The sequence below is a fragment of the Chrysochloris asiatica genome, unplaced genomic scaffold, assembly GCF_000296735.1.
Source record: "Chrysochloris asiatica unplaced genomic scaffold, ChrAsi1.0 scaffold00007, whole genome shotgun sequence".
NCBI classification, from domain to species: Eukaryota; Metazoa; Chordata; class Mammalia; order Afrosoricida; family Chrysochloridae; genus Chrysochloris; species Chrysochloris asiatica.
Genome location: NW_006408525.1, coordinates 5,161,528 through 5,171,793, shown reverse-complemented (window position 1 = coordinate 5,171,793; position 10,266 = coordinate 5,161,528).

Sequence of the window (10,266 nt, the reverse complement as noted above, 5' to 3'; positions counted from 1 at the left end):
ATCAAATGATGTACTACATTAAGCAAATCTGCTGCACAAAACCTTTTTAAAGTGTTGAAGAACAAAGATGTCAGCTTGAGGACTAAAGTTCGCCTGACCCAAGACATGGTATTTTCAATAACCTCATATGCATGTGAAAGCTGGACAGTGAATAAGGAAGACCATAGAAGAATTGATGCTTTTGAGTTCCATCCATTTTAAAGGAAAAAGTTGGCATGAACTCTAGGATCCAAAGAACCTACACTGATTAGGTTCCTGGGGAGAAATTACAGGGGAAGGGTTTGCTTGTCGGCTTTTCAATCGGTTCTGAGGTAAAGTTGGATCCGCAGTGTAGATTTAATATTGCAGAATATGGCTATCCAAAAAGTAAATTTCACCAAGGTTCAAAACTAACCAAAACAATATCCTCAGTATTACTTTATTAGTAGCTACCATTTATTGAGTACCTACTGTATGCTGCCTACGATCCTAGGTACTTCGTATATTACATGCACTTTCACAAAAACCCTCTGAGACTGATATTCTTGTTTTTCCAAGGAATAAACTGACACTCAGAGACATTTAAGTAGTTTGCCTCAGATCACATAGGTTGTAAGTGGCCATGCTGGATGTTGAATCCAATCTATGTATTTCTAAACCTTGAGCTCTTTAAGCAAGCTTGTATAACTTCTTGTTAACTGATGTTAAGAGCCAAGCAGTAATTCATTAAACATGGTTTTCTCCAGGTACAGACTATTTGGCATGAGGTGGTTTAAGTAATAAACATATTTAAGGAGATACAGTGTTGTGAATTTGAGGCCTGTCACTGAAACTCTTTACCACATCTTTATGCCATAGAGAGAAATGATTTTACTTTTACAGTGGAAAAACAAAAGGACAGGGAAGACTGGACGTTATTGGTCAGCAGTCGAGCAGAGAACTAATTCTATCTTTGATCTCTGTGTGTGAAAGCCCAAATTTCACAAAGTTTTCCAAACAAATTGTTACTTTTCTAAAGTGTACAGATATTGGTGAATCTTAAACTCATGTAAGGAATTCCCACCCCACCCCCACCCCCCACCAAACATGCACACAAAAGGAAGATGCAAATACCGAAACTCCAGAAGAATGTTATTGCACCAAGTATAGATTATAAGGGGGTGGGAGTCAGTTGTCATTACTCCTAGTGTACTTAATTAAGAGTGTCAAACCATATTTATTTATCATTTTTTTTTAATGCCTTACAAAATTTAAAGCCATAAAGTTTCTCTGCATCTCTAGGAATTAATGCCAACACTTGGTCTATTCCCAACTTGAGATAATTACCTATCTGCATATTTTGTAAAGAACTGTTCTTTTAGTAAGAAGGAGAAAATGACTGGAGAAGCTTTTTGTTCAACATGTCGGAATTTGCATGATTTACAGTATAATTAACCAACCCTACAGCAGACCAGTGTCTTAGCTATTCATCATGTTTCCAGAAACTTTAGGTCATCAGCTCTACTGGGAGGAAATACCTCCTTCTTAGAGATGTAAAAATATTACATCCCTGATCATTCCCACAGGCAGAATGTGATCCATCTTTACATGATTATTTGTTTCTCAGATCTAAGGCCTCTTCCCCTACCCCTATTATTTCTATACAATATTACTCATAGAACTAAAAATCTATTTTTAAAACACATAAAAATTCAGTATTAGTAAAAGTTTTGTTATCTAGTTACTTATAATTACCAGGATATACTTATTAAGATTGTGCTGATTAAAAGACATGTAAATTCAAATACTGATGATTGAAAATCTAAAACAGAAACACCTATGTAGACAAATATGTAATGAATATTATCACCAAAACTACGTTAAATCCCTATATTAAAGTCTTTTTGTTAAGTGCTGTTGAGTTGGTTCCAATTCATAGCAACCCTGCATAGGGTTTCTGAGGAGCGGGTGGTGGGTTTGACCCACTGATCATGCAGTCCAGTACTTATCCTACAATGCCATGCCAGGATTCCAGTTATCTCACTCTAAGAGCCCTGATAGTGTACTGGATTACGAACTGTACTGCTAACCAAAATGTCAGCAGTTTGAATTGCCCAGTTGCTCCAGGAGAAAGATGAGGCTTTCTGCTCCCATAGAGATTTACAGCCTATAAACTTTATACGGGGTTGCTGAGTTGGAACTGACTCCAGGGCACACTACCACTCCACCAGGTATCTAACTTAGGAGAAAGATGAGGTTATCTGCTTCCATAAAGATTTCACAGTCTTGGATCTCCTGTAGAAGAGTTCTATTCTGTTCTATAGAGTAGCTGTGAGTTGGAATTAACACATGGTGATGGTTTTATTTTTTTAGATATCCAACAGAATTTCAAATGTATTTACTTTTGGTACAGTAAACACACTTCTAAGCATTTACCATGAATATATAACTCCAATAATATGCAAATATATATGCACAAGGTTATTTATTATATCATTATATGTTACAAAACATTGGAAATGACCTAAATGCCCATAAACAGAAGAATGGTTGAGTAAACTCTGGACATATACATAATAGAGAATAATGTGTATGTAAAAAAGAATGAGGAACATGTGTATGAGCCAGTATTCCAGAAGATATTGTTTAGTAGTAAAAAGTATGCTACTTTTTAAGCAAGAGAAAGAGAAGTGAGAAAATATACATGTGTCCGATTTTTCTTACCAAAAAGAAAAACAGGAAGGATAAACCAGAAATGAATGAGATTGGCTTTCTACAGAAGGTAAGTGGAAATGAGGTTGTTGTTGTTGTTGTTAGGTGCCATCGAGTCAGTGCTGACTCATAGCGACCCTATGCACAACAAAACAAAACATTGCCTGGTTCTGGGCCACCCTCTCACAATTGCCACACTTGAGCCCATTGATGCTGCCACTATGCTAATCCATCTCGATACGGGTCTTCCTCTTTTTCTCTGACCCTCCACTTTACCAAACATGATATCCTTCTCCAGAGACTGGTCCCTCCTGACAATGTGTCCGAAGTATGAGAGACGAAGTCTGGCCATCCTGGCTTCTAGGGAGCACTCTGGCTATTGTCTTCTAACACAGATCTATTTGTTCTTTTGACAGTCCATGGTACTTTCAATATTCTCCTACAACACCATAATTCAAATGCATCAATTCTTCTACTGTCTTCCTTATTCACTATCCAACTTTCGCATGCATATGAGGTTATTGAAAATACCATGGCTTGGGTCATCACCTTAGTCCTCAAACTGACATCTTTGCTCTTGAACACTTTAAAGAGGTCTTGTGCAGCAGATTTACCCAATGCAATATGTCTTTTGATTTTTTGACTGCTGCTTCCATGAGTGTTGATGGTTGATCCAAGCAAGATGAAGCCTTTGACAACTGCAATCTTTTCTTCATTTATATGTATGTTGTTTATTGGTCCAGTGGTGAGGATTTTTGCTTTTTCTATATTGAGGTGCAACCCATACTGAAAGCTGTGGTCTTTGATCTTCATCAGTAAGTATTTTAGGTCCTCTTCACTTTCAGCAGGCAAGGCTGTATCATCTGCATATCACAGGTTGTTAACGAGTCTTCCTCCAATCCTGATGCCATGTTTTTCTTTATATAATCCAACTTCTAGGATTCTTTGTTCAGCCTACAGATTTAAATAAGTATGGTGAAAGAATATAACCCTGGCACACGCCTTTTCTAATTTTAAATCATTTGGTGTTCCCTTGTTCTGTTCGAACAACTGCCTCTTGGTCTATGTACAGTTTCCTCATGAGCATAATTAAGTGTTCTGGCATACTCATACTTTGCAATGTTGCCCATAGCTTGTCATGATCCACAAATCAAAAGCCTTTGCATAGTCCATAAAGCACAGGTGAAAGAATCTTTCTGGTATTCTTTGCTTTCAGCCAAGATCCAACTGACGTCAGCATTGATATCCCTTGTTCCACATCCTCTTCTGAAACTGCTTGAACCTCTGGAAGTTCTCTGTCAATGTATGCTTGCAGCCATTTCTTTATTACCATTAGTAAAACTTTACTTGCATGGGATGTTAATAATGTTGTCAGATTATATCCACTTTCCATTGGGTCACCTCTCTTTCGAATGGGTACAAATACGATCTCTTCCAGTCAGTAGGACTTCCAAATTTCTTGGCATAGATGAGTGAGTGCCTCCAGTGCCACACCATTTTGTTGAAAGATTTCAATTTGTAGTCCATAAATTCCCGGTGCCTTATTCTTTGCGAGTGACTTCAGTGTACCTTGGACTTCTTCCTTCTATATCATTGGCTTTAAATCATATGCTACCTCTTGAAATGTTTGAATATCAACCATTTCTTTTTGTAGAAAGGTAAAATGAAGTGAGGATGAGAAGTGACGATTTCTCGAGTATTTTTTGTGTTATTGTAAAAATTCATATAACACAACAGGAATGTTTCTTTTTATAAGAGGAAGTTTCAAAAAGTTCATTTTAATTCCAATTAAAATGAAAAGATAATAGCCCAATTCTCAACCAAGTGGTAGATACGGCGGTAAGACAACACTAGTAAAGTATGCTTACCAGGGAATGGCCAACCATTTAAGATAAAGGACAACGTTTATTATGGACAAAGTTTAGAAGGGTAGGGAAGGAAGGTAGAATGGAAATAACCCCAGAAAAGAAGTTGGGTAATGGTTGTTACATGAAGGGGATTGCAATCATTGAGATGAAATTAAGTGTATGATTTGTTGAATATGAAACTGAAGATCTGCTCTGTAAACCTTCATTCAATTCACAATAAAAAGTTAAAAAAAAAAAAGATAATGTACTTTTTCTAGCAACTTTTTAAAGCCCCCTTGTATACTCTCAGATCAAAGCCTCCCTCTGCCATCTTGTCAATTCTGACACATAGTGACCCTATAGGGCAGAGCAGGCAGTTTCATCTTTCTCTCATGGAATAGCTTGTAGGTTAAAACTACCAACCTAGCCGATGCTTACCCCGTTGTGCCCAGTGCCTACCCCATTGTGCCATCGGGATTTCTTTCTAAGACTAAAGAAAAAAAATTACTGTAAAGGAAATTATACTCTAGTGAGGTTAAAATAAAATTTTTTCTTGCAACTCTGAAACTTCTACTCGTGTATTTTAGCATTTGGAGAATAAATATGGCTAATGCAATTGAGATTTCTCAATGATGGAAAAGAAGGTTCTAAATATGGAAAGGGAGAAGACTTGAATTAATCCTATAGTGTTGGATTAGAATTGGACATAGCATTATAAGATCATGGTTTTATAATATAAATAGCTAGACATGCATGTGTGTTTATGTGCAGATCATATACATCTAAGTATTTCCTACTTCTGGTCACTTAGAAAGCCCTGAAGCAATGGCATCCCAGGAACACTGAGCACACTTGGCACCCAGTTCTTGGCTCTAAAAATTTGTTTGCCAGTACAAAGACCCAGAACTCTAAAAAGTTGGCCAATTCTGTGACTAGGACTGGGAAAGTACAAGGTGAGCTTTGAAAATCGTACGCATATTATGCTAGAAAGTTAGGAAGTGCTCATAGAGTGATGGGGACATGTTGAAATAACCAAGAGTTATCCTTAAATTGTCCCAATGGCCAAATCTGGGACAATTTAAGCTTAAAAATAAATAATGATGGTACTTGATTAAAACTCATTCAATAAAATAAGAATCCATAGACATATAAATAAGCAAATAAATCAACAATTGATGGTCTATTGGACCCTTGCCTTATTTTGACTGATAATGTTGTCTTTTGCTACCAATGTAGTCAATTTGATTCCTATGTATTCCATATGATGAGGTAATGTGTGTAATTGTAGTTTATGTCATTGAAAAAAAATTTGCAATGAAGAAGTCGTTGGTCTTGTAATATTCTATCATTTGATCTCAGCACTGTTTCAATCACCAAGGCCATATTTTTCCAACTAATGCTTCTTCCTCTTTGTTTCCAACTTTTGCATTCCAATCACCAAAAATTGTTAATGCATCTCAATTGCATGTTTGATCAATTTCAGACAGAAGAAGTTGGTGACATTTTTCATTTTCTTCATCATTAGCTTTAGTGGTTGGTGCATAGATTTGAATAACAGCGATGCTAACTTGTAGGCATATAGATATTATCCTACCACAAACAGCATTGTAATTCAAGATAGATCTTGAAATGTTCTTTTGATAATGAATATAATGCCATTCCTTGCATAGTAGACCATATTATTTTCAGATTCAAAATGGGCAATGCCAGTCCATTTAAGCTCACTAATGCCTGTTGTTCTTATATGCTGTTGAGTAGGTTCTGACTCTGTATGGGGTTTCTGAGGAAACTGAGTTGGTGGTTTTGAATTGCCAGTCTAGTGGTTAGCAGTCCCGGGCTTATCCTACAGGGCCTAGGATATCAATATTTATACATTCATTTCATTTTTGATGACTTTCAGTTTTTCTAGATTCATACTTCTTACATCCCACATTCCAATTATGAATGGATCTTTGAAGCGGTTTCTTCACATTTTGAGTTGTGTTCCCAAAGCTTTGCCCCACCCACATCATTAAGGTCAAATCCACTTTGAGGAGGCAGGTTTTTCCCAGTTGTATTTAGAGTGCTTTCCAACCTGAGGGACTCATCTTCTAGCACCATCTCAGTCACTGTTATGCTACTACTTGTAAGGTTTTCAGTGGATAACCTTTCAGACGTGGTAGGCCTCCCCTTCTTCCTAGTCTGTCTTAGTCTAGAAACTGCACTGAACCTTGTCCACCATGGGTGCCTCTGCTGGTATTTAAAAATGCCGGTGACGTAGCTTCCAGAATCACAGCAACATAAGCCACCACAGAATGATAAATGAACAGACAGGTGGTAACCATTTTTTAATTATAGGGCAATTATGGAGCATCATCTCTTATACAGTTATCTGTGTGTGCTTCTTTTTCAGTCAGGTTTGTCTAAGCTCAACACAAGTATTTCCCTGGGTGCTTGGGAAAAGCTGGGAGATCTAAGGTAAACCTAATGGAAAAGAGATCATTTTATAATTCTGAATACTAGAAAAGGTGCCTGAACAATTATATTTAGGGCTGTGAGTCATAGCTTACTATTATGATTCAAATATAATGATGAACTGACTGCAAAAAGAGTATGAGGAGGAATGTGAAAAGATTTGTAAAACAAAGAATCATAAATCATCTGTGACACAGTGGGCCTCCTACCCCTCAGCCTGTGGTCTTGTCAGAAGAGCTGCAGGGAAAGAGATGAGAGGGAAAAGGTCTTACAACTGTAGGGCTGCAGCATCTGCCAAACTAGACTGTTTACCCCTCACCAAATCTTTCCTGAGATGTCATTGGTTTATTCACTTAGGAGATATATAGACAGTTCCTACTCGCACAGGCAAGGTACTATTGTAGATGCTATTGGGATGAGAAGAGAAATTGGGTGGAGTAGTACCAAGGTGGCTAAGATACCGTACCATCTATTTTTCCTCTTGCCTTACTATTTATTAGACATTTTATGGCAAGGATTATAATTTCTTCTGTAGTGTCAATATTGATAAGGGTTTGCCTCATCTTATATATGATATACTTTAAGTATGATAGAGGTGAATTTCTGAGTCTTGTTAACATTAAGGCAAATTTTCATCAGTAAATCTTCTCTACTTCTCCATAAAGCCATCCCTGTTAACCTCAGTTGGAGTTAATTACCTCCTTTCCGGATGTTTCTGTAGCATTCTCTTCATGCATATGCTTCATTTCAGTAAGCTTTTTCAAGGCAACTCTTATGGAGTGAAAAGAACATAGACTCTGGGACCAAACAGGCTCAAATTAAAATGTCAGCTATATCACTTATTGGCCCCACCACTTATCTGTCAGTTTGTTATACTGTGGTGGCTTTTGTGTGGCTGTGATGCTGGAAGTTTTGCCACTGGTATTTTAAATACCAGCAGGGTCAGATTTTAAATACCAGCCGGAAGATGAGTTCCTCATTTTGGGAGGCACTCAAAATATGGGGAAGAGTCTCCTCAAAGTAGACTTGACCATGATGATGCGAATGGAGTAAAGCTTTCGGGATCTCCATTTGCTGTTGGGGCACAACTCAAAATGAGAAGAAACAACTGCAAACATCCATTAAAAATCAGAGCATGGAATATACAAAGAAGGAATCTAGGAAAATTGAAAATAGTCAAAAAAAGCATAAAAATCTATATCCTAGCCATAAGTGAGAGTGTTAGTGTGGCACTGTGGGTTACTGCGCTGGACTGCAAGGTCAGTTTGAATTGCAAGGTTGGTGGTTCAAGCTTACTAGCCGCTTCTTGGAAAGCCTATACAGGATCGCTATGAGTCGGAAGTGACTTGATGGCACTTCACAACAACAACTGCAACAAAGGCATAAATGAGGTAATATGGATTGGTATTGGCCATTTTGAATCAAACAATCATATGGTTTAATATGCTGGGAATGAAAAATTCAAAAGGAACAGTTCAAGATCTATCTTGAAATTGAAGATTTGAAGTACAATGTTGTCTGTGATAGGATAATATCCACACACCTACAAAGGAAGACCAGTTAACAATATTATTTAAATTTACACACCAACCACTAAAGCCAGTGATGATGAAGTTGAATAATGCCACCAACTTCTTTGTAGTCCTGATATGGCACTGTAGGATCTGTGCTGGATTGCTAGTGGCAAAGTCAGTGTTTCAAATTGACCAGTCACTTCTTAGAAACCCTGTACAGCCTCACTGTATGTTGGAACTGACTCAATGGCACTTAACAATAACAATAAGCCAATTTATTCAGTTTTGATTGAGCAAACATGCAATCAAGATGTATTGATAACTACTAGTGATTGGAATGTGAAGGTTGGAAACAAAGAGGAAAGATCAGTAGTTGGAAAATATGGCCTTGGTGATAGAAATGATGTTGGAGATCACGTAATAGAAGACCAATGACTTACTCATTACAAATTTTTTTTTAAAAACAACATAAAAAAGTGACACATGGACCTCACCAGAAGGACTACACGGGAATCAAATTGACTACATCTGTGGGAAGAGACAGTGGCATAGATCAATTTCATCAGCCAAAACAAGGCCAGGAGCAAACTGGAATCAATTGCTCATGTGCAATTTCAGACTGAAGCTGAAGAAAATGAAAACAAGTCCATAAGAGCCAAAATATAACCTTGAATACATCCCACCATAATTTAGAAATAATTTCAAGAAGAGATATGATGCATTAGACACTAATGACTGAAGACCAGGAAAACTATGGGATGACTTCAATAACATCATACAGGAAGAAATAAAAAGGTCATTAAGAAGACAAGAAAAAAAATAAAGAAATAGACCAAAATGAATGTCAGAAGAGACTCTGACACTTGCTGTCCAGCCTAGAAATGTTAAAGAAAATAGAAGAAATGAAGATGTAAAAGAGCTCACAGAAAAATTTCAAAGGGCTTCTTGAGAATCCAAAGTCACAGTAAAATGAGCAAAGACGTGGAGTTTGAGAATCAAAAGGGAAGAACACACTCTGCATTTCTCAAACTGAAAGAACTGAGGAAAAAAATTCAAACCTTGACTTATAATATTGAAGGACAAAATATTGAATGATACAGAAAGTGTCAAAAGAAGAAGGAAGGTACACACAGAGTCACTGTACCAAAAAGAAATTGTCGATGTCCAACCATTTCAAGAGGAAGCATATGATCAAGAACTGATGGTACTGAAAGAAGAAGTCTAGGCTGCCCTAAAGGCATTGTCAAGAAACAAGGCTCCAAGAATGGATGGAATACAAATGGAAAAACTTCAACAAACTTTTGCAGCACTGAAGGCACTCACTCATCTATCCCAAGAAACCTGGACAACTGATTGGAAGAGGTCCTTATTTGTGCACATTCCAAAGAGAGGTGACCCAACAGTATGAAGAAATCATCGAACAATATCATTAATATAGCATGCAAATAAATTTTTTGCTGAAGATGAAAATAAAAAATGAAAAAAACCCAACTGCAACAGCACATCGATATAGAACTGCAAGAAATTGAAGCCAGATTTAGAAGGGGATATCACTCCTGATGTCAGATAGATATTAGCTGAAAGCAGAGAATTCCAGAAAAATGCTTACTTGTGTTTTATTGACTATGCACAGGCTTTCCACTGTGTAGATCATGAAAAGCTATGGATAACATTGTGAAGAATTAGTATTCCAGAACCCTTTAATTGTGCTCATAAGGAATTTATACATAGTCTTAGAGGCAATCATTAGACCAGAACAAGGGGATATTGAATGGATTAAA